The 12755-nt window shown below is 44.0% G+C and overlaps 1 protein-coding gene across 1 annotated transcript in view; it reads left to right on the top strand.

Moving 5' to 3' along the window:
- Positions 1–12755, top strand: part of LOC138566778 (cytochrome P450 2G1-like) — a 687553-nt gene that overhangs the window by 298452 nt on the left and 376346 nt on the right. The gene's annotated exons all lie outside the window — the stretch shown is intronic.

Below are 12755 nucleotides of genomic sequence, written 5' to 3'. Positions count from 1 at the left end.
TGCACCCAAGAGTGTGCTGACTGGTTGAAATACTGCAATAGTATGTGTACAGAAGTGGACAGGGCCTCATGCGGCTGACTTATGTGTGTGGGTTGTGGCCAGTGTACAGATTGTTGGGTGTATGTCTGTATTATGCAGTGGTGTTTGCGGCCAGCTACTAGAGTCTTGGGTGCATGGCCAGAGGCAATGCACTCAAGAGTGCAAGAGTGTGCCCACTGGTTGAAGTACTGTAATGGTATGTGTAGAAACGTGAACAGGGCCTCAGGCAGCTAGCCTATTGGACTCAAGAGTGTGCTGACTGGTTGCACGTACTGGAATACTATGTGTACACAAGTGGACAGGGTCTCAAGTGGATGCTTTATGTGTCTGGGTTGTGGCCATTGGGTAGATTCTTGGATTCTTTACTGTTTATGCTGTATTGGCTGTGGGCAGTTCGTGGAGTCTTGGCTGCAGAGGCCATGCATCAAAGAGTCTGTTCATTGGCTGGAAGTACTGTAATAGTATGTCAACTGAAGTGGATAGGGCCTCAGGCAGCTGTGTTATGTGTGTGGGTTGTAGTAAGTGGGCAGATGTTTGCATGCATGGCTGTATTATCCTGCAGTGGTTGTAGCCAGGACATGGAATTGGGCAGTGGAATTGTCTGCAATGTACTGCACATCTATGTTTGCATTCCATAGGAGGGCAATGATTGCATTGTAATCATTGATGTACTTTGATGCTTTGGTTCTTTTTATGTAGTATGTGTTGTTAGGCGATTTGCCTTTCACACTGTGTCTAACAGAAGACGTGAAGCTGTTTACTTGTCCTTTTGCTAAAACAGGTCTAGGGAAACCAAAGCGGCATTTGGTGTAGTATTTGCCTTTGTTTTTATATTTGCGCCAACAATACTTTCCACACTTGTGTCTTTAAAACTGCAAAGTTTTTGTTTGTAGGTCACTATGTGTACTTTCTGAAGGGATTTCGCAAGTGACATATTTATGAATGAAATGCAAAACAGTGGCATCACTTTGCTGACCACATTTTGGAGCATCTTTAATCCACACAAGTATGCAGATGTGTGGTGCTCCTCTGGCTTGATATTCTTTTCTCCAAAATAAGTGTCCCACTTCTCTGAGGGGAAGAATTGTTTTATTACAAATAAAGTGCAGCATGGCAGTAAAGCAATGATGGAAGTACCTTGACACATTTACAGGCTCAAGAGAGCAGAGTTCTCCTGGTGATTTCATGTCTATCCCTGCTTTGTTTTAGTTTTGCTATGTGTAGGAAATCGTGCAAGTCTTCCCATGCACTCTGCACAACTTAAAATGACAAACCATGTGGGTGGACCAAGGTTGCATAGCATACACTGTACGTCTGCGTGACATCGGAACCAGTATTCTTTGGTACCACACATGTTTGCCAAGAGATTTGTAATACTTGACTGTAAAGCATAATCTTTCTCTTGCACCTTTTGAAGTAGCTGTGTAGCAGGCATGTTTAGAAAATTGGAACCCGTATTCAATGTGTGTGCAACTCCGTAACATTGGGCTTCATTAGGAGTGGCTGCCTCCAAACTCGGTTCCGGGTACCTTGAATGAGGAATTACTGGGCCATTCCGACCTTGGAGGACCCGGTAATTCCTCATTCAATTTACCCATCCCCATTCCCGTTTGAGCTCCCATAGGGCTCAATGGGAATGGGGAGGGAGCTAACAACAGGCCCGTTAATAATGGGCAACGGGCCCATTAATAACGGGCCCGTTGTTAGCTCCCTGGTCCCCTCGCGGGACCCGGAAAGGACGTCTGGTCAGACCAGAGCGGGTCCAGCGAGGGAACCTCGTATTATAGCGCGGAATGGGTAACGGCACCAGCACAATTACCAGCGTCGTTAAACCCATTCCACCAGGGTCCTAATGAGACCCATAGAGTTGCTAGTTCACTTTCAAAGAGGAGGTGGAATATGCATTCCACGTTTGGTCTGAATCTGGTGTCTTCAGAATACATTTGTAAAGAGCGGTATTCTGATTCTTTTATTTGTGTGCATCTTTCATCGTATCTTCCACCTTTTCCAGCAGGAAACAGTAGAGGAAAGGCGCGTGCTTCTACACTTTTTTCCCATATGCTGATTGGAGATACTCGGGCTTGCCGCATTTGGTATGTTTGTAGTGCATCGTCTGTGGAGTCTTTGGAGTGTAGTGGGTGAATTGTATACTGGTATAAAGGATCTAGAAGTTCAAATTGGCCAGTTGATGAGGAATAATGAAATATTTTGGTGGTTTCTCTCAGATTTTCTCCGATGTTTATTTCTCTGTAGTATTCATTGTTGTCTTTAAAATATTGCAGGGCTTCTCTAACTTTGTTTAAGACTGCTAGTTGCTGCCACATTTTCTTGTCTTTTGTAGGTACACCATTCACTAGGATAATCAAAGATTGATCTATTGGTCATTGCACTCCTAGAGTGCCTACATTTTCTTAGAGTTCTAATGGCAAATTAACTCATTGTCTTCTATTTTGTATGTTATATCTACAGTTTTAGCGCTATTTGTATAACAAGTTCTGTGGCAACACTCACATACTTGGTATGGTACTTCAGCAGATGTGCTTTTAAACTTTGCTATTTCTTTTTTGCACGTATGTAATAGAAGGTTGACATATGCAAGGTTGCCGGTACTCTTTTCAAAAGTTACTGGATTTAGTAAGTGCTCTTCAAATCCAAAATATTTGTTTTGGATGAGGTCTTTTTCTTCAAGCAGTTCTTGGGCTGTACCATGTAGGAGCATGTAATTTATTTGCCCCAGTGCTAAAGCATGACGTTTTGCATAGTACAGTCTGTGAACGGGATTTCGTACAGTAGAATGGTGTTTTACTAACATTTTGATGTGGTAGAGGTGCTTTGTCCAGAAATACAGGCTAATGAATGTCCTCGTAGTGCTGTGTATTTGTGCACTAGACAGGAGTCCATAGTTTGTAATATTTTAATTTTTAATTTGTCTTTGGCTTTCACATACTGATTAAGGAACTGCTGCAAAGATTTGAAAGATTGTGCACAATACTTATTGATGAGCACAGCAATTTCTAGATGGGACTATTGGTTCGGTGGAACGGAGAGTTGATTGTAAGTTTACTGGGGATATTCTTGCAAGCAGCATTTCTTCTTCCATAATGGTATTGTCTACCTTTTCATACACTCGCCCACTGCTATGTATAGCAATTGGGATTGTTTGCTTTTGTTTGTATGCCTCTTCATTAAAATATGGCTCAGTGCCGGTGTTGTGAATCCACTCACCTGATCTATGCTGATATTGCGTCTGTTGCAAAGTACTTTTTGTAGTTTACTAATGCATTTTTTTAGTGGTTTCATTCTGTTTACGACTAATATAAATAATTTCCTTTTGAGGAGCATTGTCTGAGAGCTTTGAGGAACAGTTTTCTGTGGTATGTTTTAAGTGTGGAGCGTGATTTCTCCCCTGTTTTATAAGGTTCTAAAGTATTCTATGGTGGACATTTTTGTAAAATACATTTTTTGGAATGCTTACTCGTGGCTAAGTTACTGTTGATAGATGTAGTGTTTGCACTACTGGTATTTGCATTCTTGTTAATACATTTAGTTTTAGTTTTACATTTTGAAAGAGATGTCACACTTTTTTTCCTGTTACCTGGTTCCATTTTGCTTAGTGACAGTATTAGTTTTTTTGTTTGAACCTTTTGTACAAAGTCTGCTAGAGGTGGATGGGCATTTTGCATGGCTTGAGTTTTATCTACTTTGTTTCTGCTTTGTTTTCTATGGAGTTGCTTTTTGGTAGGCATTGGACCTCATTATAAGGTTGCCAGTGCGGTAACAATGGTACCGGTAAGCTTCCCTATAGGGCTCAAATGGGAATGGGGAGTCATTATTACCGGCCCCTGGCAATGGGCAATTACCGGGTCTGGCGGGGCTGGAATGCCCCGGTAATTGCCCATTGCCGACAGCCATGACAGTATTTACCAGCATGGCTGCCACCAAACTCAGCATAAGGCCCATTGTCTTATGTCTGTTGGAGAGAAAAGGAAAGTGTGGGTTTGGAAGCTGTGCAATGTATTTGTGCGTACTGTGGATGAGTGTTTGAATATGAGGGTCGTTATATATAGAGGAGTGTAATTGTGCATGGGTTTGTTAGTTTTGGTTGGTGTTAGGGAGAATTCTCTGTTTAGGCTGAATTTCCTAACCTAGTGAGTCCCCCAGCAGCTTTTCTGGATTTCTGGAGTTTGTTTTTTTCATCCTGCCAAGAGTGAGACTCTTTTCCTCCCACTCTTGGACATGAATGTGGTTGATTCCTTTGAATGTCAATGTGTTGTATGGGCTATGGGGTCTTTTACTCCATAGGGCCTCATGTGTTTTGCTATGTGTGTTACACCGCACCCTCCGTGCCGTAACAGTGGGGTGTCCTAGAGGATCCCCACCATAGACTCCACACCCTGGGACTGACTACTGTCTCCCAGGGCATGTTAAGTCACCATTGGCTTTACTAGACCTAAATTTACTAACAGAACTAGTACAAACCATCTTATTGTGGACGTACTGGTAGGGGTAATTCGATTACCCCTGGGTCTGTTGTTCGAGGGGGCGCTGTCCCGCCCCCCCTCGTCGAGTTTTGGCTGGTGGCAGTGGATACTACTTTTATATTCGACCACAAATATATTCCTATGGGATTCTTCCCATTGTTGGAGGCTAATACGTTTTCACGTTAGTCTCTAACATACCGCCGGTTTATCTATCTTAAATAAACTCACCGGTTGGTATTTTCTGCCAGAACTCGGTTTTTAAAATGGCGTATGTGTTCGCCTCTGTAACTCCAAACCAAAGGTTGAGCCCTTTGTTCCACTTTTTGCATGCTTTTGCACAGAAGCCCACCATAGTGGTGCCATTCTGTCTGGGTACCACAGAGGGTGTGGGAGGGGGTTTAGGCACCCTGGACTGAGTTGCCTTGCCAACTCAAGTCGCACTCTGGTGTGATTGGCCCAAGTGGTGAGCCGCCCCGCTCACCACTTAGCGTGTTTGATTGACAGCCAGGCTGAATGAATGGGGGTTTTCTGCATAAAAGCAGGACTTTTGGGACTGGATCTTCAGAAGTCGCCACAGGACCTAAGAATCCGACGAGGGTAAAGCTGAGCCGACCTGCAACGACGACACCTCTGGTGGAGCCCTGCTGAACTGACTCACCACTTCCCAACGACAGAGGAGATCTCCCTGCTGGAGAGTCTTCTTCCCCTGACTGGTGGAAACAACCAGTCCCTTGCTTTTTCTTCGCTTCCAGGACATCTAGTGGTCGAATTGCCCATGCTGAGCACCCCGGCAACCGGATAGCCACTAACCACTGTACCACGACCAAAAGGTGGTGCCTTGTGACGGAGCACTCCGCGGCTGGTCTCTTCCCTGGTGGTGCAACGATCTACAACTTTTCTTCGACGACGAGATCCTCTCATCTTCTGGCAAAGCCCCGACTTGCATCCACCACCAGGAACAACTGCCCCGCCGGAGCTGTCTCTTCACTTACAAGGTACTGTGTCCGCCAGGCTTCCCTTGTGATGGTTAGCGTGAGGTGTCTTAAATCCTTACCTTTTCATTGGGTCGCCTCCGGACCTTCTTAACTTTCGTTCTAAAACTGGTCCAACCTTTCTGTGACATTTTGCTACAAAGACTTGAAGTGCATTTCCACTGTGATACTTTTAGGACATACAGCCTTGCCTCTCTCCGAGTGGACCTGGCCTCTGAAGTTTGTGATTTACAGTAGACCCTGCCTTGCTTGCCTTGCATTTGCTTCGTAAAATTGTTGTTACTGAGTTGGTTTCTGCCTTTTCTCTCCCTGCCTTTTCTCTCCCTGTCTAACAAATATTAGAGTGCCATCTAGGTTAAAGCATTCACCTCTGTCTGCAAATAAGTGGTGCCGTTGAACCTAGACTTTTCAAAATATTGTTAGGAGATTGATATACTTATAGTAATTCTGATTGAAGTTGTTTGCCGTATTAGTGCCAGTGTGTTTTTTAAATAAATATTTATATATCTTTAGACCCAAGCTCTGATCAGTGTCTGCTTGTTCTACTGTGTAAATTGCCCTATCTTGTATACTCTAAATACTGCCTAACTCATCTTGAGAGAAGTCTGACTGCTCAGCCACAGCTACCAGGTAAATCTGGGTGGTACAGACTGCTACCAATTGGGTTTACCGCTAACTCCTGTAGTCTTAAATTTTTTGCAGTGGTCCCAGAGGGAACTGCACAGGTTTCTGCCTAACAGTTGGGAATGTTATAGTGCTATGTGTGTGTTTTCTTGTAGGAAAGGTTTGCTTCAGTGTGCATGGTGTTCTGATGACAATAGAAACAGTGTACCTGGCAAGGTGCAATGAGTAAAGGTGAAGGGACTGCTGTGGGATTAGATAACATTGTCTAGGCTACAATACAACAACACTGCACAGGCAGAACAGGAAGAACACTACAACAGTACTGCACTTTTTTGGATGTGAAGAGTAGGTTTCTTCTGAGTCTTATCTTCCAGCAGTGACGTCACTGGATTTCAGCAGGTGGTTCTACACTGCAATTGCAAAAGAAGGAAGTTAATGGGTATGCATGTTAATGGTACAGTAATAGCATTAGTAGAACACATTATTTTAGATTGTAGAAGGATTTGTTGGCAGGAAGAGTTAGTGTGTGTCTGCAATTGTACAGCACTGCATATGTGTGGGGACTTGGGAGTATTGGCATTGTTGGTATGGGGGCCAGTGCTGCGGTGATAACTGTGGCCTATGAGGCTGCATTTCCGAAGTTGTGAGATGTTTTTGCACTATTTGTTTTGGAAATGGATTAGTGGAATTCATAGTAGAGTGAGAAAAAGTGCAAAAAGATGTACATATTGGAAAGGAGAATGTTACTGTGTGGAATTTTGTTTAGTTTCTGACACATAGATGCTCGCTACATGAATACAGACATTCGTTTCAATTGTTGAAGTTATGTATCCATATTTACAATATAGTCATGCATTTCTTTGCTTTCCTTCCAATGGTGCATTTTGTCAATTGTGAAATGCATGTGCTTGGCATGCTTTCCTAATGTACATGCAGTTTTCACTTTTTGTGTGCATTCTGGGTATTTCACATAGGATCTGGCTCTTGCATATTGTGTGGACATGTTCTCAATGTGGGGTTTCTCAGGCAGTGGTGGTGAAATTGAAATATGTGGTTTGCAGCTGTTATGCTAGTGGGTAGTACAAGAAAACTGTGAAAGCAAATAGCATTGTAAGTAACTGTCAGTTGATGTGAGGAGATGGTACATATGATAATATGATAGTATCATTATTTGGTAGGTTATGCAGGGCAAGCGGCAGACATCCTGTTTTATATGCATGCAATATATGTACGTGCTATGCATTGGTAACATACATGCAGTTTTCATTTTTTATGTGCATTGCAAAACATATGGATACCTATAGTTTGTGAGTTTGTGTTGCTGGATGTAGATGTGAATGAATCTAAATGTTGAAATCTTGGCAAGTTTTACAGTACTTTTGGATGCAGGTGCTCGGGAGTGTTGAAAAGTACATCTGCAGTTGTGTACTGAGTTGCTAGAGTTAGATGTAGATTTCTGGGATCTCATTGGTGGATGGGTGTGACTGCTTAACAGTAGCCAATGAGGGAGTGCTGCAAAGAGTGATATGGTAAGGGAAGAAGGGCTACCCCTGTGTTAAGGGGTCTGCGGACATCACGGTATTCCACAGACAGGATGTGCCACATCCAGGACTTCTGGCATTGGAATTGGACTGTGCAGATTATCCATTCAGGTGTTCAGGTTGTGCTTCACTGGAAGGGAGGATAATACATTTTTTTCATTGCTGTGTGTAGTGACGATGGAAGAGGTGCAGAAAGTCAGGGGCCCTCATTACGACCCTGGCGGAAATCGCGGTGCTAAATGCACCTCGGAGCACGGCGGAAAGCTGCCGATACTGCCATGGGGGTTGGCGGATTTTCCGCCCCATTCCGACCTTGGCGGGGCGGTAAATCCCCAATCCCCATTTTACCCTTGCCCATTCCCATTTTTGCCCCATAGGGTATAATGGGAGTGGGGAAGGCGTTGATTACGCCACCGTAAAGTACGGTGGCGTAATTAACAACAAGGTCCCGTAGCGCCATGGATTTCTCCGCCCGGTAAAACCAGGCGGAGAAAAGCTCCATGGCGCTACGGGAACTCGTAGTAGGGCGGACGGGTCCGCCACGAATACCGCTGGCGTAAACCCACTCCGCCAGGGTCGTAATGAGGGCCAGGGTGTTTTGTAAAGGTATGCCAAGTCAAGAGACATTGCTGCCAATTTTGGTTTTGAAGGAGTGGAGGTTTTGTGGTCCACTGTGACTGGCCACAATTTGGGAGCAGTGGTTGAAGTTTGTAAAGATATTTCCACTTTGAAGAGTCCTGATATAGTAGTGCTGCATTGTGGTGCACTGCATTTTGGATACATCAGTGCTCCTAGTTTGTTGAGTGCTCTGAAACAGTTGGTGAAGGTAGTGATGGTGGTTTTTCCAATTGCCAAGGTAATTTTTTTTGAGATACCATCTAGAGCAGCATGGAATGACTTTAATGTTCTCAATCCCCAGCAAAATATTGGAAAGGTGTCGGGTTAATATAGGCATACTTCCATTCTTGCTTAATGCAGGGATGTTGTCTTGTAACAATGAGAACACTGATTACCTTAATGTTAATTATTTCAGAGTAGATGGCATTTCTTTCTCCATCCTGGGAAATGCCATGTTGTTTCGCAATAAAAGGAATGCTTTACAGAGGTTAATGTAAGGAAATCAGATGAAAAAGAAGATAAAAACTCCCTAAAAAATACAAAACAAAAAGGTGTGTCTTTAGAAGCACCGTTAAAAAAAAAAAATAAAAGGAAAAAGCCTCTTTTCAGAGACACCACTTTCTCTGGGAAAAGAGTGCAGTGTTTTTGATGGTGCCACCCCTTAAATTTTGTCGAAGTCCGGTGACTACCGTGCTGTCCGCCGACGTCACTTGCATCACTGGGGCCTGCACCATTTCATTGGCACTTCTATTTTAAAACTGTGAAAGGTGGCTCTGAAAATAGCCTTTTTTAATTGTATTTTTTTGTTTAGTGAATCAGGTTGGATTTTATAAACACGACACACAAGGGAGGCAAGGCTAGGTAGGGTAGGGAAGGAGCACCAGCCAAAGGGATAAGAAAATGCAGATGGGGAGAGGAAGATTTTGGGTGTGCCTCATGTAGGTAGGATGAAATTTCCTTCATGGTCCCAGACTGCAGCCTCGAAACCACTCTGGAACGGCTCACCCCTACAGATCACTGCGTCGCAGTACATATGCAAAAAAGTGACCTTTGAAAGGTAAGGATCCACTGCGGTGTGTATGGCCTGCAAAGCTACTTGAGGAATGCTCTGTCCCACAGGAGTGTTCCTTGTGGTGAAAGGAGCAGATGTTGAGGATGCTGCACTGGAAGTCAACCTACTAGCCTGTTCGAAGGGGAGGAGCCTCCAAACTGCTGCTTTGTGATTCAACCTCAGGTGTCGCCACATGGAGGTGGTCCCCTAGCTGTACAGCCCAGGTTTGCCGTGACTGAGTACCATCTTGCACTCAGTGCAGCGAACCTTGGCTGCACGCGCCTTGGGTACATCCACAATGGTGGTCAAGAGCCTCCACACCCAAGACTCAAGTGGGCAGTCAGGATTGGGGACTTCCACTACCTCAACCTCGTCTTCCTCTTCTTCCTCCTCTGTATCATCACCCCTGTTCCCCTCTCCAGGCCTTTGGGTAGGTTGTGCTGGTGGTGGGGCTGGTGCTGAGGCAGAGGCAGCAGCAGCAGAGGATGCCATTATATTCTGCAAAACAGCAGGAACACGGCACTTTGGTACAGAGCTCTGTTCAGGAAATCCAAAAACTGAATGGGGAGCAGCACTGGGGTGCAGCCTTTTATAGGGGTGCTTGCAAGTGCTTTGTGGACAGTTAAGTGTTTCACGGACATTTAGAACCCCAAGCTGGGCTCGAAAAGTTCCAAAAAGTATCTAGATGGCCAGGGGCATGGTCTGGAACCTCTGCAAGGGGGAAGTTTCAGCTCAAAACACCTTGGATTGGTCACAAAAGCACTTTTTTGATGTTTGGGACCCGGACAGTGTCCCCGGATATGGAACGACACTCAGCATGGGTGCGGTCACATCACGAATGGGATGGATGTCCATAGGACACCTATTGCGCAGGATCCATTGTGTGCATGTGCATAGATGTCCTATGGACGGGCTTGGGCTCCCTGAACTAATTAAAAGTGTGACACATGTGTGGCGGACAGTTCCGAACATGCGCTTTGTTCATAGGACACAGGGGGTGTGAGGCGCATGGGCCCAGGTGTCCGCCGGACAGTGGTGGGCTCCCCAAACTAATTAAAGTACGTCAATGCTTTGCAGACTGGCCGGACAGGCATGATGTTCGTAGGACCTAGGGGGTGTGATGCGCATGTGCCTAGGTGTCTGCCGGACAGGGGTGGGCTCCCCAAACTATTTAACGTCACTGCTTTGTGGACATGCCAGACAGGTTTGTTGTCCCTCGGACGCAGGGAATGAAATACGCATGTGCCCACGTGTGCGCCAAACACGAGTGGGGTTCTAGAGCTAATTAAAGTACGTCATTGCTTTGCGGACATGCCAGATTGCCAGATAGGCAGGATGCTCGGGGTAGAGAGATGCGCATGCCCCCAAGTGTCCACCGGACAAGTTTGAGGTCCCTGACCTAATTAAAGGTACATCACAATTTTGCGGACATGCAGACAGGAACAGAGTCCTATGGACACCCCCATTTCGAACGCAGACTCTCCGTACTGGTGCGGTGTCCGTAGGACACCTCAATTTTGATTAATTGCCAGTCTCGTGCTCCAACACACACAGCAACCATGTACACATAGAACCTTATTTACACACATAAATACACAAAATTATAAAAGGGAAGGGTAGCAGAAATTGAGACATATACTGGGGAATTGGGGTTTTCCAAAGGTTGGGTATCAGGGGAGGAAGGGATTGAGGTCTCATCATAGCGTCTTTTCTTACAGGGAATTTATGGGGATGGTTGGCTGGAACAGGGGGAAGCGGTACAGGTGCAGGTGGGGCAGAGGTATTTGATTTTGTCCATTATATGTCTCTGTACACATTCTTTTAACTCGCCAAAACTGTTCATTAATTTGTCAATTTTTGCCTCCAGGCTCACTAGTGTATTTTGCACACTGTTAGTTTCATTTTCTATGTGCCCATGCACTTGTGGAGGAGTTGCTGCTTCTGGCCCATTCCCTTCATTTCCCGTGGGTACTGTTAAAAAAAAATATGTCTTAGGTACGTGAAGCAATGTGTATTAATTATCTTACTTTTCAAACTGAATTGTGTACCAATGGAGTTACTGTCTTCACTGATTTAATCCCGAGAGAATTTCTCTGCAAGCCACTACAGGGTGCTTACCAGTTCTGTGTAAAAAAAAGAAAAATAATTTTTCCTAGTATAGCTCACAGAACAAACTGGTCAGATATAGGAAAAAATGTAGTGTGCTTACCACTTTGTAGTAAAGTTCTGCTGTCAGTACTTTGCAGTTGTCCTGCTGACAGTTGCTTCTCATTTTCTATGTAAAGCAGCACTGAGGTAATGCTGTTGGAAGCACAGGTTATTTTTCTTCTTGGTGCATTCCATTATGTTGCATACCCTATGCAATTGCACTGTTGCTTTCATAAGTACAGAGTTTGTAGAACTACTTAATGTTTCCTTCTAACTCACTTATCTGTTGCTTTTTAAACATGTTCAGTGTCTTTGCTGCAAGCTACAACAATGTAAGAGAACCCCAGAGCTTTTGGGCAGTGTGGATGCTACCCAAGATCAGCAGACAGTCGCATAGTCTGCAGACTCTGTGGTTATCGGCATGGGGCTCACTATGTTGTATGGTACATCTATACAAATTAAGAGTATCGTGGTAAAAACCTATTAAATTCAGTGAAAAACATTGTTAAAAGGACGTTATAGTTAAGTGCGCAAATCAAAACCTATCAAATTTAGTGAAAAAACATTGTTAAACGGACGTTATGGTTAAGTTGTGCTACTAAAAACCTATCAAATTCAGTGGGAACATTTTGTTAAAGAGAACTTATGGTTTAGTTTTCCTAATAAGAACCTATGAAATTCAGTGCAAAAACTTTGTCAAGGGGACATTATAGTTACTTTGCAGTAATAACAACCTACGCATATTATGGTTACAAGTAAAATCGATAAACTCCAGAAATTCGCCAGTTATGCTAAGCTAAACAACCATATCTCGCGCCACCACCGTGCACTGCAAACAACCATATCTCGCGCCACCACCGTGCACTGCTAACACTAACACAGATGACATCAAAGATGACATCACAAATGTCATTGATGAAATCACTGATGACATGTTATCACATAAACATACTCAGGTACATTTATCATATTTTTTTCTTTTATGTTACCAAAGTGTAACTGTCTTGCCCTCCAACAGACTAAACTAAGTCCTTGTGTCTTACTATCCCTAGATAACGCTGATTGTTCATTTATCTAAGGGGAGGGGATAGTGTAAGACGCTTGCCCTATCTTAATACTAATTTTCTTCTTCACAATCCTTGTTTTCTTAAAAGGCACATGTTAATTCGAGAGATGGATCATGTGTTGGCTGCTAACACAAATTACATTTTGTCAATTGTATTTGCTTTCTTTGTTGTCTATGTTTGTTTCTATTTGCAAG

The sequence above is a fragment of the Ambystoma mexicanum genome, chromosome 2p (assembly GCF_040938575.1).
Source record: "Ambystoma mexicanum isolate Mex_15411 chromosome 2p, UKY_AmexF1_1, whole genome shotgun sequence".
NCBI classification, from domain to species: Eukaryota; Metazoa; Chordata; class Amphibia; order Caudata; family Ambystomatidae; genus Ambystoma; species Ambystoma mexicanum.
Note: the sequence above shows the minus strand (reverse complement) of the source record. Positions and strands in the feature narration are given on the sequence as shown.